The following is a 23,850-nucleotide window of genomic DNA, read 5'->3' on the forward strand; positions in this document are numbered from 1 at the left end:
CTAATGCTTAGTTTATTAAAATATCCATATACACATATCCATATACTTCTGGATACGTAAAGTGTGTTTTCTGGGCTTTGCTTGGGCATTACCCATGTCCCCCAGCTTCCTGGAAGTGTCTGAAGTCCGCTGTGACTCAGTTTTCCCGTCCTCTTGGCCGTGGTCCGGAGCTTCCTCAGCTGCTGTCTGGTCCAAACAGCCTCCTGTGCATCTCCTACAGCTGACTCTTGTGCGTTCTGTCTGATGCACCGTCCCCTACGGGATACTAAACAAGTCGGCTCCTGCCCAAGCCATCTGCTCTCTTAATTTTCTTAGAAGAGAAAACACCCATTATTGGACTCTCACCTTTGCTTTATTCATTTGTTTTCTTATTCCTGCAACAAAAATATGCTGCCCTGATGCCTAGAAATTTATAATTCATTTTCAAAATTCTTGGAGTGTTGGTTTATAAAAATCTATTCATTTCTTTATATTTACTTTGTATTCATACTCTGATTGGACTCTATTAATTCTAAGCATTTTTATATAATTTTGTTTTAAAAGATAATGACATTTACTTATCACTCATAAGTAAATGTTTTACTTGGTTTCTTTTATTGTTCATTCCTCTTTTTTTTCTCTCCTCACATAGGCTAGATCAGAAAAATAATTTTTTAAAGTGCAGTGATAATTGCCGTTTAAGATTTGTTTCTGCCTAAAAGGTAAATTATCATTTCTATTATCTATTATCACAAGATAAAATTTCTATTATCATTTCTATTATCATAAGATCTATGTAGTTTGTGAATAAATGCTGTTTATCTCTGGGTTATTATGCTTTTAATATTCAATTGAATATAATTTCCTAACATCTGTTTTGATTTCTTATGATTATTTAATAGTGAAATTTAAATTAAATCCACTCATTTCATACTGAAAAGGGTTATATTATAAATCTTGAATATACAAGATAAATACAAAAAACAATGCTAATAGAAGAAATAGAATAGTTAACAAAATAAAGAATTAAGAAGTATTTCCTTATAAAAACTGACATATAAAAATAAGATATTTCATTTATAATAAAATATGTTAATTTGATAGCTTGATCATAACTTTCTGTGTATGTAAATATTAAAAAATACTCTTCTTACACCATACTTAAAACTGAGCTTAGATATTTAAATAAAAGGTATGTGAATTAGAAATATCCAGATAGCTTAAATATTTAAATTAAAAAAATAAAGCAATATAATTTTGGAAAAAAATATCTACACAACTACATCTAAAGTTTAGGGGCAGGGATAACTATATCAAACAAGATAAGAAAGCAGAAACTATGTAATAATAAATGGAATTATTTGATCTAATACAAAGTAAATGTATGTATGATAATATATTCTATAAACACAATTAATACATAAATAATCAATTTAGTAAGAATGTACTCTGCAGATTACAAAATTTGATTAGGTAGATAGTTAGAATAACTTAAGAAATTTCGAGAAAAGACTAAGGGAAAAATGAGGAATGGATATGATTAGTCAATTCACAAAAAATATCCCCAAAGATACAAACTGAAAGAAAAATATTCAAATTTACTTGAGAAAGAAATTCAATTAAAACAACAATGCAATATTACTTTCTACTCATCAAACAGGGGGAGATGAAATTACTAATTTTGGTGGAAATCAAGGAGACGGCATGCTCCTACCTTGCTGATGGAATTCTAACTTGTTTCCATCTACCTGGAAAATCAGTATCATCACTGCCTTCCTTTATCTCCCTCTCTTCATTCTCTCCCTCCTTCCCTCCTCGACAGCAGCATTCACCCCTGTCAATTTATGCTGTAAGAATAAAAGAAGAAGAAGTTTACTACATAGCTGCAACATCTATGTTCTTATATGCTCAGTAAAAATATAATGAAGCTGATTATATTAGAGACTGTGGGTGTAAAAGTTAAAGAAAGACCAAGAGCCAATAAAAATCTCAGCTCTGCTACTCATCAGATATGTGAATGCTGGCAATTATTTAACCTGATACTATTTCATTTTCCTTACCAGTGAAAAAGGATAACATGATACCTAATTCATAAATCTGTTTTTATCATTAAATCAGATTATATGCATAAAGCATTTAAAACAGTACCTAGCTGGGACTTCACTGGTGGTCCAGCGGTTAAGACTTTATGCTTCCACTGCAGGAGGCACAGATCCCTTCCACGGTCTGGAAACTAAGATCCTGCAAACTGCATGATGGGGCCAAAAGAATAATAATAATAGTACCTAGGAAATAGTAATCAAAATATGTGTCCGTTATTGTCATCATTTTCTGCATTGACAGAATGGTTGGAAACTTTGTAGTAAGCATCAAAAGGGGAATATCTGTGTCATGAAATATGTAGCCACTAAAAAATGTCTTAGAACTATAAGAGATGAGTTAGTAGGATTTTCATAGTAAATGCAACCCTAAAATATACATAAATGACCATTTTATTTTAAAACACTGTAAAAATTCCTAGCATATATATATTTTTATACTTAGGGATATGACTGCATCTGTGTGTGATTGTACGTATGCATGTATATAAAATATACAAATAGACAAGAAAATAACTTGTAATTTTTATGTGTATATACTGTGCTGAAAGGGCTTCCCAGGTGGCCCTGGTGGTAAAGAACCCTCCTGCCAATGCAGGAGACATAAGAGATGCGAGTTTGATCTCTGGGTCAGGAAGATCCTCTGAAGGAAGGCATGGTACTATTCTTGCCTGGAGAATCCCATGGACAAAGGAGCCTGGTGGACTACAGTCCAAAGGGTCGTAAAGAGTCAGACATGAGTGAAGCGACTTAGCACGCATGCACTGTGTTGTAGATATGATTTATGACACATTCCTCTATGGGGAAGAGTTGGTGTGGGTAGAATATGCGGATATTAAGTAGTGTATTATTCTTAAAGATTCTGGAGTTGGGATAAGCATTGGATTTCATTTGCAATATAACTGACGTCAATCTTTGGTTTTCTCTAAAGATAATTCTGAGTATGCATAGAATTGCCATTCCCAGTCACTGACAGAATGGATTATATTGACCTGACATTAAGGATTTTCTTCTTGTCTCAAACTGGCATTGGACTTTTGGGGAATTCCTTCTTGTTTCTTTCTATTTTCACTTTTCACGCTGGAGACAAGGTGAGACCTTCAGACCACATACTCAAACATATATTCTTAGCCAACGCTTTAGTCCTTCTCTCTAAGGGGATCCCCCAGACAATGGTATCTTTTGGGTGGAACAATTTTCTGGACGATCATGGATGTAAATTTTTGTTTTATATTCACAGAGTGGCCCGGGAAGTTTGTCTCTCTTCCACTTGCCTCCTGAGTATCTTCCAGGCCATCACAGTCATCCCCAGTAAATCCAGGTGGGCTGAGCTTAAAGCCAGAGTCCCAAAGTATATTGGGCCTTTGTGTTTCCTTTGCTGGGTGGTGCTGTTTTTGGGAAACATTCTGGTTCCTCTGAAAGTGACTGGCCCAAAGAGGATAAGAAACATCACTCTGAGCTATTTTGGATACTGTTCTGGTGCTCTTCTTCATCCCATCACCTCCCCACTCTATGCTGTCTTTCACGCGTTCATTGACATGATGTGTTTGGGGCTCTTGGTCTGGACCAGTAGTTCCATGGTGCTTTATCTCTACACCCACAGACAGCAAGTGAAATATATTCACAGCTCTAGGCACATCTCCAGGCATTCTCCAGAGAAAAAGGCTACCCAGAACATTCTGATTCTTGTGTGCGCCTTTGTCTTGTTTTTCACACTTTCTTCTATCTCCTCGATCTATATGGCTGTGTTTAACATTCCAAGCTGGTGGCTGATGAATGCAAATGTATTTCTAGATGCATGTTTCCCAACATTTTGCCCTTTTGTGTTCATTAGTGGTCATATCCATATTTCCAAGCTTTGCTTTGTCTTCTGTGAGAGAAATTAAATATTCCATAAATTACACATAATAATATGAATCTCTTGACTTATATGTAATATGAGTATGAGTTTATTTATTCCTTATATAAAGATATGTGGATAGCTATATGTTTTCACAGATAAACATTTCAAACACTGTTAAATGCAAATACCCAAGCTGTGAGCACTAGTGCTCAAATAAGAAGCACTCACCATTATAGAACTTTAGGCCTGGGGTTTCGGGAGGTGATTCCGGAGGCAGAGGGGAAAGGACACGTTTTGGAAGCAAAGGAAATGGAAGTTACCTGTTGCTTGCATGGTTTACCTGCTCTGCTGAGTCTCAGGCATCAGCTGAGTTTAGGTAATTGTCACAATACTATCAACATACTTGAGCTAACTGACATTTATAAAACACTCTACCCATCAAAAACAGAGTATATACATTATTTTCAAGGAAACATAAAACATTTAGCAATACGAGCCATCTACTGGTATATAAAACAATTTTCAAGAAACTCAAAAGTAGAAAGTCATACAAAGCATGTTTTCTGACCACACTAGATTTAAACCAGAAATCAATAAGAGAAATATATTTGCAAGCCAAAAGAACATGGATTAAAGAAGAATTTAAACACTGATGAGTTGAAGAAGAAATTGAAAAGGAAATTAGAAGTTAAATTAAACTGAACAGGGCTTCCCTGGTGGCTCAGTTGTTAAGAAGCTGACTGTCCATGCAGGAGACACAGTTTTGATCCTCGATCCCAGAGGACACCACGTGCCACAGAGCAGCTAAGCCCACGCACCACAACTACTGAGCCTGTGCTCTAGAGCCTGGGAGCCACAACTACAGCAGCCCAAATGCCCTGGAGCTGTGCTCTGCAACAAGAGAAGCCACCACAATGAGAAGTCCACACACTGCAATGAAGAGTAGCCCCCACTCCCCGCAACTAGAGAAAAGTTGTAGAGCAACTAAGACCCAGCACAGCCAGCCAAAAATAAATATTTTTTAAAAACCAAATGAAAAATGAATATATTTGTGGCAGGCTGATACTCCCCAACCCCGACAAAGACAGCCATGTCCTAATCCCTAGAACCTCTAGTGTTGCCTTATTTGGAAAAAAGGATGTTTGTACATGTGATTAATTAAGAATTTTGAGATAAGTATAGTATCCTGGATCACGCAGATGGGCCCTTGTATTAGTTTCTTGGGCTGCTGTAACAAATTACCACAAGTTGCATAGCTTAAACAACAGAAATTTGTCTCACAGTTCTGGAGACTGGACATCTTAAATCAAGGTGTTGGGTATAAGACCAATAAACAAAAATCAGTTGTGTTTTTTGCACAAATAATGAACAATTTGAAAAGGAAATAAAACAATTCCATTTCAGTTCAGTTCAGTTCAGTCGCTTAGTCGTGTCCAACTCTTTGCGACCCCATGAATTGCAGCACGCCAGGCCTCCCTGTCCATCACCAACTCCCAGAGTCCACCTAAACCCCTGTCCATCGAGTCAGTACTAAAGGCCTATTTATAGCAATTCCTTCACCCAGTATATCATGTCCAGCTATCAGGAAAAAAATTAGAAGGCATACCAAAATGCAAACCCCCACAATCTGAAGAGAGAGAGCAGGGATCAGAACCACTGTCAGATACGGCAGGGATTTTGTAATTATCAGACCAGGAATTCAATACAACTATGATTAATATGCTAATGGCACCAACAGACAAAGTAGATTACATGCAAGAACATATAGGCAATGTAAGCAAAGAGGTGGATATTCCAAGAAAGAAATGAAGATAATTGTTAGAGATCAAAAATACTGTAACATAAATGAAGACTACCTCAGTAGATTTGACCTGGCTGAGCTTGAAGATATCTACCTCCAAAACTGAAAAGCAAGCAGAAAAGAGATTAGGGGAGGGAAAAAAAAAGAATAGAATATCCAAGAACTGCAGGACAACTACAAAGGGTGTGTTATATGTGCAACATGAATAACAGAAGAAGAAAAAAAAGAGAAACAGAAGAAATATTTGAAGCAATAATGGCTGACAATTTCTCCCAAGTTAATGTCAGACACCAAATCACAGATCCAGGAAGCTCAGAGAACAACCACCAGGATGAATGACAAAAAAGAAAAAAAAAACACAACTAAATGTAGGCATATCATTTCAAGCTACAGAAAAATCAAAGATTAAAAAATATCCTGAAGAAGCAATGAAAAAAAGCTTACCTACTGCAGAGCAATGGTAAGAATTATATCCAGTTTCTCAGAAACCACACAAATAAAAAGAAAATGGAGTGAAATATTTTAAATGCTGAGAGGAAAAAAAAAAAACCCACTAAACTGGAATTTTGCATCCTCCAAAATTGTTCTTCAAAAATGAAGGAGAAATACATATTTTTCTTAGACAAAAATGAGGGAATTTGTTGCCAGTAGACTTATCTTGCCAGAAATGTCAAAATAAGTTCTTCAGAGAGAAGGAAAATAATACAAGTCAGAATCTACATAAAGAAAGGAAGAAATCAGAGAAGGAATAAGTGAAATTTGATTTTCCTTGTTCTTAACTCATGTAACTCATAACAGCCTGTCCAAACTAATAATAGCAACAGTGCATCTAATTATTATACCTTATGTATAAGTGAAATGAATGACAGCAATGATACTAGGGAGGGGGAGGAATTAGGAACATTAGGTTACATGTACTTGTAGTACCCATGAAGTAGTATACTGTTATTTAAAGTAGTTGTAAATGTATATTGCAAACACTAGGATGACCAATAAAGGAAAAAGAAATATAACTGATGGTGGAGAGCTCTGACAAAATGTGGCCCAGTGGAGAAGGGAATGGCAAACCACTTCAGTGTTCTTGCCTTAAGAACCCCATGAACAGTATGAAAAGGCAAAAAGATAGCACACTGAAAGAGGAACTCCCCAGGTTGGTAGGTGCCCAGTATGCTACTGGAGATCAGTGGAGAAGTAACTCCAGAAAGAATGAAGAGATGGAGCCAAAGCAAAAACAACACCCAGCTGTGGATGTGACTGGTGATGGAAGTAAAGTCCGATGCTGTAAAGAGCAATATTGCATAGGAACCATGAATCAAGGCAAATTGGAAGTGGTCAAACAGGAGATGGCAAGAGTGAACATAGACATTTTAGAAATCAGCGAAATAAAATGGACTGGAATACATGAACATAACTCAGATGACCATTATATCTACTACTGTGGGCAAGAATCCCTTAGAATAAATGGAGTAGCCCTCATAGTCAACAAAAGAGCCCAAAATGCAGTACTTGGATGCAATCTCAAAAACGATGGAATGATCTCTGTTCATTTCCAAGGCAAACCATTCAATATCACAGTAATCCAAGTTTATGCCCAAACCAGTAATGTTGAAGAAGCTGAAGTTGAACGGTTCTATGAAGACCTAGAAGAACTTCTCGAAACAAGGACACCCAAAAAAGATGCCCTTTTCATTATAGGGGACTGGAATGCATAAGTAGGAAGTCAAGAGATACCTGGAGTAACAGGCCAGTTTGGTCTTGGAGTACAAAATGAAGCAGGGAAAAGGCCAACAGAATTTTGCTAAGAGAACGCACTGGTCATAGCAAACACCCTCTTCCAACAACACAAGAGTAGACTCTACACATGGACATCACCAGGTGTCAATGCTGAAATTAGATTGATTATATTCTTTGCCGCCAAAGATTGAGAAGCTCTATACAGTCAGCAAAAACAAGACCAGGAGCTGACTGTGGCTCAGATCATGAATCTTATTGCCAAATTCAGACGTAAATTGAATAAGTAGGGAGAACTCTAGATCATACAGATATGACCTAAATCAAATCCCTTATGATTATATAGTGGAAGTGACAAATATATGCAAGGTATTGGATCTGACAGACAGAGTGCCTGAAGAACTATGGACAGAGATTTGTGACATTGTACAGGAGGCAGTGATCAAGACCATCCCCAAGAAAAAGAAATGCAAAAAGGCAAATGGTTGTCCAAGGAGGCCCTACAAATAGCTGAGAAAAGAAGAGAAGCTAAAAAATAAAAAAATAAAAATAAACAAATAAAGAAGAGAAGCTAAAGGCAAGGGAGAAAAGGAATGATATACCCATCTGAATGCAGAGTTCCAAAAAATAACAAGAAGAGCTAAGAAAGTCTTCCTCAGTGATCAATGCAAAGAAATAGAGGAAAATAATAGAATGGGAAAGACTAGAGATCTCTTCAAGAAAATTAGAGATACCAAGAAAACATCTGATGCAAAGATGGGTACAATAAAGGACAGAAATGGTATGGACCTAGCAGAAGCAGAAGATATTCAGAAGAGGTGGCAAGAATACACAGAAGAACTATACAAAATAGATCTTCATGACCCAGATAACCACAATGGTGAGAGCCAGACATCTTAGAATGCAAAGTCAAGTGGGCCTTAGGAAGCATCACTATAAACAAAGCTAGCAGAGGTGATGGAATTCCAGTTGAGCTATCTCAAATCCTAAAAGATAATGTTGTGAAAGTGTTGCACTCAACATACCAGCACATTTGGAAAACTCAGCAGTGGCCACAGGACTGGAAAAGGTCAGTTTTCATTCCAATCCCAAAGAAAGGCAATGCCAAAGTATGTTCAAACTACCACACAATTGCACTCATCTCACACACTTCCAAAGTAATGCTCAAAATTCCCCAACTGAGGTTTCAACAGTATGTGAACCATGAACTTCCAGATGTTCAAGCTGGTTTTAGAAAAGGCAGAGGAACCAGAGATCAAATTGCCAACATCTGTTGGATCACTGAAAAAGCAAGAGAGTTCCAGAAAAACATCTACTTCTGCTTTATTGACTATGCCAAAGCCTTTGACTGTGTGGATCACAACAAACTATGGAAAATTCTTAAAGAGATGAGAATACCAGCCCACCTTACCTGCCTCCTGAGAAATCTGTATGTAGGTCAAGAAGAAACAGTTAGAACTGGACATGGAAAAACAGGTTAATTCCCAATCAGGAAAGGAGTACATCAAGGCTGTATACTGTTACCCGGCTTACTTAACTTATATGCAGATGACATTATGCAAAATGCCCGGCTGGACGAAGCACAAGCTGGAATCAAGATTGCGGGAGAAATAGCAATAACTTCAGAAATGCAGATGACACCACCCTTATGGCAGAAAGAGAAGAAGAACTAAAGAGCCTCTTGATGAAAGTGAAAGAGGAGAGTGAAAAAGTTGGCTTAAAACTCAACATTCAGAAAACAAAGATCATGGCATCCGATCCTATCCCTTCATTGCAAATAGATGGGGAAACAATGGAAACAGTGAGAGACTTAATTTTTTTGGGCTCTCAAATCATTGCAGATGGTGACTGCAGCCATGAAATTAAAAGATGCTTGCTTCTTGGAAGAAAAGCTATGACCAACCTAGACCGCATATCAAAAAGCGGAGACATTACTTTGCCCACAAAGGCCTGTCTAGTCAAAGCTATGCTTTTTCCAGTAGTCATGTATGGATGTGAGAGTTGGACCATAAAGAAAGCTGAATGCTGAAAAATTGATGGTTTTGGACTGTGGTGTTGGAGAAGACTCTTGAGAGTCCCTTGGACTGCAAGGAGATCCAACCTGTCCATCCTAAAGGAAATCAGTCCTGAATATTCATTGGAAGGACTGATGTTGAAGCTGAAACTCCAATACTTTGGCCACTAGATGTGAAGAAATGACTCATTTGCAAAGACCCTGATGCTGGGAAAGATTGAAGGCAGGAGGAAATGGGGACAACAGAGGATGAGATGGTTGGATGGCATTGCCCATTTGATGGACATGAGCTTGAGTAAACTCTGGGAGCTGGTGATGGAGAGGTAAGCCTGGTATGCTGGAGTCCATGGGGTTGCAAAGAGTCAGACACAACTGAGCCACTGGACTGAACTGAACTGAAGGTAAGAAAGAAAACAGAATTATATATAGTGCCCACTTAAAACCACAAAAGGCCAAAAAAGAGTGAAAGACAAAAATAAGAATAAACAAGAGCAACAAATACTAAGTAAAAAATATGGGCAATATTAATCTAACTATTCCAACAATCACTTTAAACATCAACCATCTACTGTACTTCAGAAAAATGTATAAGAAATTGATAAAAGAAATCAAAGATGACACCAACAGATGGAAAGCCATACCATGTTCTTGGATTGGAAGAATCAGTATTGTCAAAATGACTATGCCACCCAAGGCAATCAACAGATTCAATGCAATTCCTATAAAATTACCAATGGTATTTTTCAGAGAACTTGATTGAAAAATCCTAAAATTTGTGTGGAGACACAAAAGACCCCATATAGCCAAAACAATCTTGAGTAAGAAAAAAGGAGTTGGACGAATCAGATTCACTGACTTTAGACTATACTACAAAGGTGATGCTGTGAAAGTGCTGCACTCAATATGCCAACAAATTTGGAAAACTCAGCAGTGGCCACAGGACTGGAAAAGGTCAGTTTTCATTCCAATTCCAAAGAAAGGCAATGCCAAAGAATGCTCCAACTACCACACTATTGCACTCATCTCACACACTAGTAAAGTAATGCTCAAAATTCTCTAAGCCAGGCTTCAGCAATACGTGAACCGTGAACTTCCTGATGTTCTAACTGGTTTTAGGAAAGGCAGAGGAACCAGAGATCAAATTGCCAACATCCGCTGGATCATGGAAAAAGCAAGAGAGTTCCAGAAAAGCATCTATTTCTGCTTTATTGACTATGCCAAAGCCTTTGACTGTGTGAATCACAATAAACTGTAAAATCCTGAAAGAGATGGGAATACCAGACGACCTGACCTGCCTCTTGAGAAATCTGTATGCAGGCCAGGAAGCAACAGTTAGAACTGGACATGGAACAACAGACTGGTTCCAAATAGGAAAAGGAGTATGTCAAGCCTGTATATTGTCACCCTGCTTATTTAACTTCTATGCAGAGTACATCATGAGAATCGCTGGGCTGGAAGAAACACAAGCTGGAATCAAGATTGCCAGGAGAAATATCAATAACCTCAGATATGCAGATGACACCACCCTTATGGCAGAAAGTGAAGAGGAACTAAAAAGCCTCTTGATGAAAGTAAAAGAGGAGAGTGAAAAAGTTGACTTAAAGCTCAACATTCAGAAAACGAAGATCATGGCATCTGGTCCCATCACTTCATGGGAAATAGATGGGGAAACAGTGGAAACAGTGTCAGACTTTATTTTTGTTGGCTCCAAAATCACTGCAGATGGTGACTGCAGTCATGAAATTAACAGACACTTACTCCTTGGAAGAAAAGTTATGACCAACCTAGATAGCATATTCAAAAGCAGAGACATTACTTTGCTGACTAAGGTCCATCTAATCAAGGCTATGGTTTTTCCAGTGGTCATATATGGATGTGAGAGTTGGACTGTGAAGAAAGCTGAGCACCGAAGAATTGATGCTTTTGAACTGTGGTGTTGGAGAAGACTCTTGAGAGTCCCTTGGACTGCAAGGAGATCCAACCAGTCCATTCTGAAGGAGATCAACCCTGGGGTTTCTTTGGAAGGAATGATGCTAAAGCTGAAACTCCAGTACTTTGGCCACCTCATGCAAAGAGTTGACTCATTGGAAAAGACTCTGATGCTGGGAGGGATTAGGGGCAGGAGGAGAAGGGGACGACCGAGAATGAGATGGCTAGATGGCATCACTGACTCGATGGACGTGAGTCTGAGTGAACTCCGGGAGTTGGTGATGGACAGGGAGGCCTGGCGTCCTGCGATTCATGGGGTCACAAAGAGTCGGACACAACTGAGCGACTGAACTGAACTGAACAAAGGCATAATCATCAAATCAGTATGGTACTGGCACAAAAATGGAAATATAGATAAATGTAACAAGATAGAAAGTCCATAAATAAACCCATGAACCTATGGCCAATTAATCAATGATGAAGAAGGCAAGACTATACAATGGAAGAAAGACAACCTCTTCTGTAAAAAGTGTTGGCAAAAATTGACAGCTACATGTTAAGAAATGATATTAGAATATTTTAAACACCATATACAAAATAAACTCAAAATAGATTCAAGAAGTAGAAGTAAAACTTGATATTATAAAATTCTTAAGTTTAGAGGAAAACATAAGCTGAACTCTCTCTGACATAAATCACAGCAAGATCTTTTTCAATTCATCTCTCAGAGTAATGGAAATAAAAACAAAGATAAACAAATTGGACCTAAATAAACTCAAAAGCTTTTGCACAAAAAAGGAAACCACAAACAAAACAAAAAGACAACCTGAAGAATCAGAGAAAATATTTGCAAATGATGAGACCAACAAGGGATTAGTCTCCAAAATTTACAAACAGTTCATGTGGACTAATATTTTCATAACCAAAAACCCAATCAAAAAATGGGCAGAAGACCTAAATAGACATTTCACACACACACACACACACACACACACACAAACGCGCGCGCGCGCGCGCAGACATACAAATTGCCAAAAGGCACATGAAAAGATGTCCAATATCACTAATTATTAGAGAAATACAAATCAAAACTACAGTGAGATATCACCTCACTCCAGTCAGACTGGCCATCATCAAAAAATCCACAGACAATAAATGGTGGAGAGGATGTGGAGAGAAGGGAACCTTCCTACACTATTGGTGGGAATGTAAACTGGTACAGCCACTGTGGAGAACAGTATGGAGGTTTCTTAAACTAAAAATAGAGCTATCATATGATCCTACAATCCCACTCTTGGGCAGATATCCAGAGAAACACATGGTCCAGAAGGATATATGCACTCCAACGTTTACAGCAGCTCTGTTTACAGTAGCCACGGCATGGAAGCAACCTAAGTGCCCACTGACAGCAGAATGAATAAAGAAGATATGGTACATATATACCATGGAATTTCACTCAGTCATTAAAAAGAATGAAATACTTCCATTTGCAGCAACATGGATGGACCTAGAGATTGTCACACTGGGTGAAGTCAGTGAGACAAAGACAAATATTGTGTGATATCACTTATATGTAGAATCTAAAAAATTATACAAATGAACTTATTTACAAAGTAGAAACAGACTTACAGCCTTAGAGAATGAATTTATGGTTACCAGGGCAAAGTGTGGGGGGAAGGATAGTTAGGGAGTTTGGGACTGACATGCTATGTCAAACACCGCTCTGTTTAAAATGGATAAACAGCAAGGACCTATTGTATAGCACATGGAACTCTACTCAATGTTATGTGCCAGCCTGGATGGGAGAGAATGGATACGTGCATGTGTATAGCTGAGTCCCTTTGCTGTTCACCTGAAACTACCACAACATTGTTAACCTGCTATACCCCAACACAAAATAAAAAGTTTAAAGTTTGAAAAATAAAATAAAATGGATAACCAACAAAGGACCTACTGTATAGCACAGGGAACTCTGGTCAATATTATGTAACAACATAAATAGGAAAAGAATTTTAAAAAGAATGGATACATGTATATGTATAACTCAGTCTCTTTGCTGTATACCTAAAACTAACAAAACACTGTCAATTACCTATAGTCCAATACAAAATAAAAAGTTAAAAAAATCAATCTAGATGTACTAATTAAAGACAGAGATTGTCAGAGTGGGTCAAAAACAAGATCCAACTAAATGTTGTCTATAAGAAATCACTTTAAATATGAAGACACGTATAGGTTAAAAATAAATGGATAGAGAAAGATGTGCTATATTAACACTAATCGAAAGACAGCAAGAGGTACTATATTAATTTCAGACAGAGCAGACTTCAGAGCAAGGAAAGTTATCAGGGATAAAGAGGAATATGATGATAAAAAGGGTCAATTCACCAGGAAGACATAATGACCCCTAATGTGTTTGCACTTAACAGAGCCTCACTTTTGCTGAGTGTTCTACAGTGCTCAAATTGCTCTAAAATTAAAATTAAAAATAGTAAAGAATCACAATGAGATATCACTATCCACATACACAGATGGCTAAAATGAATATGACTGAGAACATCAAATATTGAGGAGCAGTTCCCAGGTGGCGCTAGTGATAAAGAACCCACCTGCCAATGCAGGTGAGATAAGAAATGCAGGTTTGATCCCTGGGTTGGGAAGATCAACCTTGGAGGAGGGCATAGTAACCTACTCCAGAATTCTTGCCTGGAGAACCCCACGGACAGAGGGGCCTGGCAGGTTATAGTCCATAGGGTCTCACAAAGTCAGATACAACTGAAGCAACTTAGCATGCATGAGAACATCAAATATTGAGGTGCAGTTTGAATATCCAGCTATGTAGTACACAGCGGCATTGATAGACAACGTCTTGCTTCTAAGGGATTAATTTAGAGTTTTTCCTATGGATTCTAAGCATTAGCACATGGATGTACAAGAACAGATGTTTCTTAATTGCTTATGTATGTGAGACTCTGAAGTGTGGTCATCACGGCCCTGAGTCCTTACCTGGAAGACCACACCACATGAAAACAAGTAAATAAGAATTTTTACTATGGGGAGAACAAGATGGCGGAGGAGTAGGTGGACGTGGAGTACCTCTCTCTCCATGGATACATCAAGAATACACCTTCAGACACTGAAGTGTATGCAGAACACCAGCTGAGAGCGGACAGGAGTACATGACCAGTGAAAAAGAATATATAGAACCATGCAAAACTCAAGATCAAGCCCTGAGCCTTTGGAGTGGGAGCACTGACTCCAAGACCCTAGACTGCCAGAGAACTAATCCTAAGGAATATCAAATAGTGAGAACTCATACAAACGAAGCCATTTGAATACAAGACCCAGCATTACCCAACCACCAGTAGCACTCTGTGCAGGATGCCTCTTGTAAACAACAAACAAAACAAAAATACAAACCCAATCATCAGCAGACAGGATAACCACCTCACTCAGCCTTGCCCATCAGAGGAAAAACAAATAAACAAACAAAACCTCAGCACAAATCTCACCCTATGCAAAGCTAACACAAACCATTGGACTAACCTTAGGAGGGCAGAAATAGAAGGGAAGAAAGAATTCAACTTTCCTTGAAGCCTGGGAAAAGGAGACCTCAAACACAGTAAGTTTAAAAAAATAATGAAAAGGCAGAGAAATACTACACAAATGAAGGAACAAACTAGAAACACAGAAGTCCAAATAAATGAAGAGGAAATAGGCAAACTATCTGAAAAAGAATTCAGAATAAAGATAGTAAAGATGATCAAAAACCTTGAAAACAAAATGGAGAAAATGCAAGAATCAATTAACAAAGACCTAGAAGAATTAAAGAATAAACATGCAGAGACAAACAACACAATTACTGAAATTAAAAAATACTCTAGAAGGAATCAATAACAGAATATCTGAAGCAGAAGAACGAATCAATGAGCTGGAATATAAAATAGTGGAAATAACTTCTGAAGAGCAGAATAAAATGAAAAGGATGAAAAGAACTGAGGACAGTCTCAAAGACCTCTGGAACAATATCAAATGCACCAACAATCGAATTATAGGGGTCCCAGAAGAAGAGAAAAAGAAAGGGTATGAGAAAATTTTTGAAGAGATTATAGTTGAAAATTTCCCCAACATGGAAAAGGAAATAGTCAATCAAGTCCAAGAGGCACAAAGAGTCCCATACAGGATAAACCCAAGGAAAAACACACCAAGAAACATACTAATCAAACTAACAAAGACTAAACACAAAGAAAGAATATTAAAGGCAACAAGGGAGAAGCAACAACTAACATACAAGGGAAACCCCATACACTTAACAGCTGATCCAGCAGAAACTCTGCAGGCCAGAAGGAAATGGCAGGACATATTTAAAGTACTGAAAGGAAAAAAATCTACAACCAAGATTACTGTACCCGGCAAGGATCTCATTCAAAATTGATGGAGAAATAAAAAGTTTTTCAGACAAGCAAAAGTTCGAATTCAGTACCACCAAACCAGCTTTACAACAAATGTTAAAGGGACTTACATAGTCAAGAAATACAAGAGAAGAAAAAAGATCTTCAAAACCAACCCCAAACAATTAAGAAAATGGCAATAGGAACATGTATATCAATAATTACTTTACTTTTTTTAATTTTTATTTTTACTTTATTTTACTTTACAATACTGTATTACTTCAAATGTAAATGGATTAAACACTCCAACCAAAAGACACAGACTGGCTGAATGGATAAAAAAACCAGACCCATATATATGCTGTCTGCAAGAAACCCACTTCAGACCTAAAGACACATATAGACTGAAAGTGAGAGGATGGAAAAATATACTCCATGCAAATGGGAAGTAAAGAAAGCTGAAGTAGCAACCCTCATATCAAAAACTGCTGCTGCTGCTGCTGCTGCTGCTAAGTCGCTTCAGTCGTGTCCAACTCTGTGTGACCCCATAGACGGCAGCCCATGGGCTCCCCCATTCCTGGGATTCTCCAGGCAAGAATACTGGAGTGGGTTGCCATTTCCTTCTCCAATGCATGAAAGTGAAAAGTGAAAGTGAAGTCGCTCAGTCGTGTCTGACTCCTAGTGACCCCATGGACTGCAGCCCACCAGGCTTCTCCGTCCATTGGAGTTTCCAGGCAAGAGTACTGGGGTGGGGTGCCATTGCCTTCCCTGCATATCAAACACAATAGACCTTAAAATAAAGATTACAAGAGATAAGGACACTACATAATGATCAAGGGATCAATCCAAGAGGAAGACATAACAACTGTAAATATCTATGCACTCAACATAGGAGCACCTCAATACATAAGACAAACACTAACAGACATAAAAGGAGAAACTGACAGTAACACAATAATATTAGGAGACTTTAACACCCCACGCAGTTCAGGAAGCAACAGTTAGAACTGGACATGGAACAACAGACAGGTTCCAAATAGGAAAAGAAGTACGTCAAGGCTGTATATTGTTACACTGCTTGTTTAACTTATATACAAAATACATAATGAGAAACACTGGACTGGGAGAAACACTGGACTGGAAAAACACAAGCTGGAATCAAGATTGCCGGGAGAAATATCAATAACCTCAGATATGCAGATGACACCACCCTTATGGCAGAAAGTGAAGAGGAACTAAAAAGCCTCTTGATGAAAGTGAAAGGGAAGAGTGAAAAAGTTGGCCTAAAGCTCAACATTCAGAAAATGAAGATCATGGCATCCGGTCCCATCACTTCATGGGAAATAGATGGGGAAAACAATGGAAACAGTGTGAGACTTTATCTTTTTGGGCTCCAAAATCACTGCAGATGGTGATTGCAGCCATGCAATTAAAAGACGCTTACTCCTTGGAAGAAAAGTTATGACCAACCTAGACAGCATATTCAAAAGCAGAGACATTACTTTGCTGACTAAGGTCCAGCTAGTCAAGGCTATGGTTTTTCCAGTAGTCATGTATGGATGTGAGAGTTGGACTGTGAAGAAGGCTGAGTGCCAAAGAATTGATGCTTTTGAACTGTGGTGTTGGAGAAGACTTTTGAGAGTCCCTTGGACTTCAAGGAGTCCAACCAGTCCATTATGAAGGAGATTAGCCCTGGGATTTCTTTGGAAGGAATGATGCTAAAGCTGAAACTCCAGTACTTTGGCCACCTCATGTGAAGAGTTGACTCATTGGAAAAGACTCTGATGCTGGGAGGGACTGGGGGCAGGAGGAGAAGGGGACGACAGAGGATGAGATGGCTGGATGGCATCACGGACTCGATGGACGTGAGTCTGAGTGAACTCCAGGAGTTGGTGATGGACAGGGAGGCCTGGCGTGCTGTGATTCATGGGGTCGTAAAGACACGACTGAGCAACTTAACTGAACTGAACACCAATGGAAAGATCATCAAAACAGAAAATTAATAAAGAAACACAAGTCTTAAATGATACATTAGATGAGATGGATCTCATTGATATCTTCAAGACATTCCATCCAAATGCAGAAGAATACACCTTCTTCCTAAGCGCACATGGAACATTCTCCAGGATAGACCACATCTTGGGTCACAAATCAAGCCTCAGTAAAGTTAAGAAAATTGAAATCGTATCAAGCATCTTCTCTGACCACAATGCTATGAGACTAGATATCAATTACAAGAAAAAAACTGTAAGAAACACAAACACTGGAGATTAAACAACACGTTTCTAAATAACCAACAGGTTACTGAAGAAATAAAAAGGGAAATCAAAAAATTTCTAGAAACAAATGACAATGAAAACACAACAACTGAAAACCTATGGGATGCAGCAAAAGCAGTTCTAAGAGGGAAGTTTATAGCAATACAATCCTACCTCAAGAAACAAGAAAAACATCAAACAGACAACCTAACTTTACACCTCAAACAATGGGAAAAGAAAAAAAAATTAGTAGAAAGAAAGAAATCATAAAGATCTGAGCAGAAATAAATGAAAAAGAAATGAAAGAAACAATAGTAAAGATTAATAAAACTAAAAGCTGGTTCTTTGAGAAGATAAACAAAATTGACAAACCTTTAGCCAGACTCATCAAGAAAAAAAGAGAGAAGAATCAAATCAACAAAATTAGAAATGAAAAAGGAGAGGTTACAACAGACAATGCAGAAATACAAAGGATTATAAGAGACTATTATGAACAACGATATGGCAATAAAATAGATAACCTGGAAGAAATGGACAGATTCTTAGAAAAATTCAGTCTTCCAAGACTGAACCAGGAAGAAATAGAAATTATGAACAACCCAACTATAAGCACTAAAATTGAAGCTGTGATCAAAAATCTCCCCAAAAAACAAAAGCCCAGGACCAAATGGCTTCACCAGAGAATCCTATCAAACATTTAGAGAAGAGCTAATGCCTATCCTTCTAAAATTCTTTCAAAAAATTGCAGAGGAAGGAACACTTCCAAACTCATTCTACAAGGCCATCATCACCCTGATACCAAAATCAGACAGAGACAACATAAAAAAAGAAAACTACAGGCCAATGTCACTGATGAACATAGATGTAAAAATCTTCAACAAAATTTTAGCAAACAGAATTCAGCAACACATCAAAAAGCTCATACACCATGATCAAGTTGGGTTTATTACAGGGATGCAAGGATTCTTCAATATATGCAAATCAATCAATGTGATACATCATATTAACAAACTGAAAGGTAAAAACCATATGATAATCTGAATAGATGCAGAAAAAGCCTTTGACAAAATTCAGCACCCATTTATGATTCAAAATAACCAAAAAATGGGTATAGAAGGAACCTACTTCAACAGAGTAAAGGCCATATATGATAAGCCTACAGCAAACATTATTCTCAGTGGTGAAAAAACGAAAGCATTCCCCCTACGATCAGGAACAAGACAGGGTGTCCACTTTCACCACTATTATTCAACATATTTCTGGAAGTCCAAGCTACAGCAATCAGAGAAGAAAAAAAAAAAATACAAGGAATCCAGATCAGAAAAGAAGAAGTAAAGCTCTCACTGTTTGCAGATGACATGATACTGTACATAGAAAAGCCTAAAGATAGTATCAGAAAATTACTAGAGCTAATCAGTGAATTAAGCAAAGTTGCAGGATACAAAATCAATACACAGAAATCACTTGCATTTCTATATACTAACAATGAAAAATTAGAAAGAGAAATTAAGTAATCAATCCTATCCACCATTGCAACAAAAAGTATTAAATATCTAGGAATAAACCTACCTAAGGAGACAAAAGAACTGTACAGAGAAAATTATAAGACACAAATGAAAGAAATCAAAGATGATATAAACAGACAGAGAGAACCCATTTTCCTGGGTAGAAAGAATCAATATTGTGAAAATGACTATAATACCAAATGCAATCTACAGATTCAATGTGATCCTTATTAAATTACCAATGGCATTTTTCACAGAACTAGAACAAAAAATTTCACAATTCATATGGACACACAAAAGACCCCAAATAGCCAAAGCAGTCTTGAGAAAGAAGAATGGAGCTGGAGGAATCAACCTTCCTAACTTCTTATTATATTACAAAGCTACAGTCATCAAGACAGTATGGTACTGGCACAAAAACAGAAATATAGACCAATGGAACAAGATAGAAAGCCCAGAAATAAACCCATGCACCTATGGGTACCTTATTTTTGACAAAGGAGGCAAGAATATACAATGGGGCAAAGACAGCCTCTTCAATAAATGGTGCTGGGAAAACTGGACAGCTACATATAAAAGAATGAAGTTAGAACACTTCCTAACACCATACACAAAGATAAACTCAAAGTGGATTAAAGACTTAAATGTAAGACCAGAAACTATAAAATTCTTCGAGGAAAATATAGGTAGAACACTCGATGACATAAATCAGAGCAAGATCATCTATGACCCACTTCCGAGAGTAACAGAAATAAAAACAAAAGTAAACAAGTGGGACATGATTAAACCTAAAAGCTTTTGCACAGCAAAGGAAACTATAAGCAAGCTGAAAAGGCAACCTTCAGAATGGGAGAAAGTAATAGCAAACGAAACAACTGACAAAGGATTAATTTCCAAAATATACAAGTAGCTCATACAACTCAATGCCAGAAAAACAAACAACCCAATCAAAAAGTGGGAAAAAAGACCTAAACAGACATTTCTCCAAAGAAGACAAACACATGAAAAGATACTCAACATCACTCATTATTAGAGAAGTGCAAATCAAAATCCACAATGAGATATCACCTCACACCAGTCAGAATGGTCATCATCAAAAAGTCTACAAACAATAAATGCTGGAGAGGGTGTGGAGAAAAGGGAATGCTCTTGAACTGTTGGTGGGAATGTAAATTGACACAGCCACTATGGAAGATGGTATGGAGATACCTTTAAAAAATAGGAATAAAACCACTGTATGACCCAGCAATCCCACTCGTAGGCATATACCCTGAAGAAACCAAAACTGAAAAAGACACATGTATCCCATTGTTCATTTCAGCACTATTTACAATAACTAGAACATGGAAGCACCCTAGATGTCCTTTGACAGATGAATGGATAAAGAAGTTGTGGTACATATACACAATGGAATACTACTCAGCCATACAAAGTAACACATTTGAGTCAGTTCTGAGGAGGTGGATGAACCTAGAACCTATTATACAGAGTGAAGTGAGTCAGAAAGAGAAAGACAAATATCATATTCTAACACACATATACAGAATCTAGAAAAATGGTACTGAAGAATTTATTTACAGGGCAGCAGTGGAGAAACAGACATAGAGAATAGACTTATGGGCATGAGGAGAGGGGAGGAGAGGGTGAGATGTACAGAAAGAGTAACATGGAAACTTATATTACCATATGTAGCCAACAGGAATTTGTTGTATGGCTCAGGAAACTCAAACATGGGCTCTGTATCAACTTAGAGGGGTGGGATGGGGAGACAGATGAGAGGGAGGTTCAAAAGGGAGGGGATATATGAATACCTATGGCTGGTTCATGTTGAGATTTGACAGAAAACAACAAAATTATGTAAAGCAATTATCCTTCAATAAATAAATTTTTTGATTTGCATTTCTCTGATAATGAGCGTTGTTGAGCATCTTTTCGTGTGTTTGTTAGCCATCTGTATGTCTTCTTTAGAGAAATGTCTGTTTAGCACTTTGGCTCATTTTTTGATTGTGTTGCTTATTTTTCTGGAACTGAGCTGCAGGAGCTGCTTATATATTTTTGAGATTAATTCTTTGTCAGTTGCTTCATTTGCTATTATTTTATCCCATTCTGAAGGCTGTCTTTTCACCTTGCTTATAGTTTCCTTCGTTGTGCAAAAGCTTTTAAGTTTAACTAGGTCCCATTTGTTTACTTTTGCTTTCACTTCCATTACTCTGGGAGGTGGGTCATAGAGGATCCTGCTGTGATTTATGTCGGAGAGTGTTTCGCCTATGTTTTCCTCTAGGAGTTTTATAGTTTCTGGTCTTACATTTAGATCTTTAATGTATTTTGAGTTTATTTCTGTGTATGGTATTAGAAAGTGTTCTAGTTTCATTCTTTTGCAAGTGGTTGACCAGTTTCCCCAGCACCACTTGTTAAAGAGATTGTCTTTTCTCCATTGTATATTCTTGCCTCTATATTCTTGTATATATCTTTGTCAAAGATAAGGTGTCCATAGGTGAGAGGATTTATCGCTGGGCTTTCTATTTTGTTCCATTGATCTATATTTCTGTCTTTGTGCCAGTACCATACTGTCTTGATGACTGTAGCTTTGTAGCAGAGCCTGAAGTCAGGCAGGTCGATTCTTCCAGTTCCATTCTTCTTTCTCAAGATTGCTTTGGCTATTCGAGGTTTTTTGTATTTCCATACAAATTGTGAAATTGTTTGTTCTAGTTCTCTGAAAAATACTGTTGGTAGCTTGATAGGGATTGCATTGAATCCATAGATTGCTTTGGGTAATATACTAATTTTCACTATATTGATTCTTCTGACCCATGAACATAGTATATTTCTCCATCTATTTGTGTCATCTTTGATTTCTTTCATCAGTGTTTTATAGTTTTCTATATATAGATCATTTCTTTAGGTAGATTTATTCCTAAGTATTTTATTCTTTTTGTTGCAACGTTGAATGGAATTGTTTCCTTAATTTCTCTTTCTGTTTTCTCATTGTTAGTGTATAGGAATGCAAGGGATTTCTGTGTGTTAATTTTATATCCTGCAACTTTACTATATTCATTGATTAGAAACAACAACAACAAAAGGAATATTTACTATGATTCACTGAAACCTGGACACCTGGGAGGGAAAATGAGTTTTCATATCTCATGACCTGTGTTTTTCTCCCTGGAGTCTGTTTTTTCGTGTGTCAAATGAATGGCTTGGATTAGGTAACACTTCAGCAGTTCTTAAGGGTCTGACATTCTTGATTCACAGTGATCAATATTATGGAATTTCATGTGGCTGTTTAATTAAAACACTAAATTTTGGTAATAATTTCATGTGTCATGTGAAATTTTATTTAAAACAATATTTTGTATTTATATACATACCAGCATTTTTGATAACATGCTCATACTAGAGTAAACATTCAAGAATAAAATGTGTGGGAGGTGGGAGGGAGGCTCAAGAGGGAGGGCACATATACATATGGCCAATACATGTTGATGTATGGCAGAAATCAACACAATATTGTAAAGCAATTATCCTTCAGTTAAAAATAAATAAATTTTTAAAAAAGTTTCCTTCAGCTCTCTTTACTCGGTCCTTTTTACTTTTTTTTTTTTTGAAATTTAATAAGCTAAGTAGTTCTTGACTCATCATTCATATGAAAAACCAGCCATGCAACACTGACTAAACTGTCTGAAAACTGAGCCCCGGGCAAGTACTGTCCATCCTTATTGGCTTCTACCTACTTGCTTGCTTAATTGGGTGGGAAATACAGGGAATCTGCGATTAGAACCCATCTTAAAAGCTTGGTTTTGAAGAATACACAAGTATTCAATTAGCATAAGTAAAATAAATGGGGATTAGGGTAAGTCTGGAGGAAAATTTAAACATGTTTCAGAAGGATAAGAACTAGAATATATCTCATCCACTATTATCATGATTTGCCTATAGGTCACTAAAATTCTGGTGTTTCGATTTCAAACCTCAGAAAAGATGCCTAGAATGGTAGTAACAAAATAGTATCAACTCCTTTAAGGAGCTTACCATCTGATCCAGTGGTGGGAATAAACACTAAATAAATAAATGAATGCATTCCCAATCAAATTATTAGGATGTCATTGAAATAAAGATAAATAAAGCAAGACAAGGGATTGAAATGATGGAAGATATCATGTTATGAGGCAGGAAGGGTTGCACCAAAGAGGTTATCTCAGCAGAAAGGACTTCTTATTTCCTAAGGTGATAGTGCTAGATATAGGAGCAAAGAGCTATTGTGAGGACCCTTCTGGCTCTCAAGGCTGACTTCCTCACTGTG

Source organism: Ovis canadensis, chromosome 19, assembly GCF_042477335.2.
Source record: "Ovis canadensis isolate MfBH-ARS-UI-01 breed Bighorn chromosome 19, ARS-UI_OviCan_v2, whole genome shotgun sequence".
Lineage (NCBI taxonomy): Eukaryota > Metazoa > Chordata > Mammalia > Artiodactyla > Bovidae > Ovis > Ovis canadensis.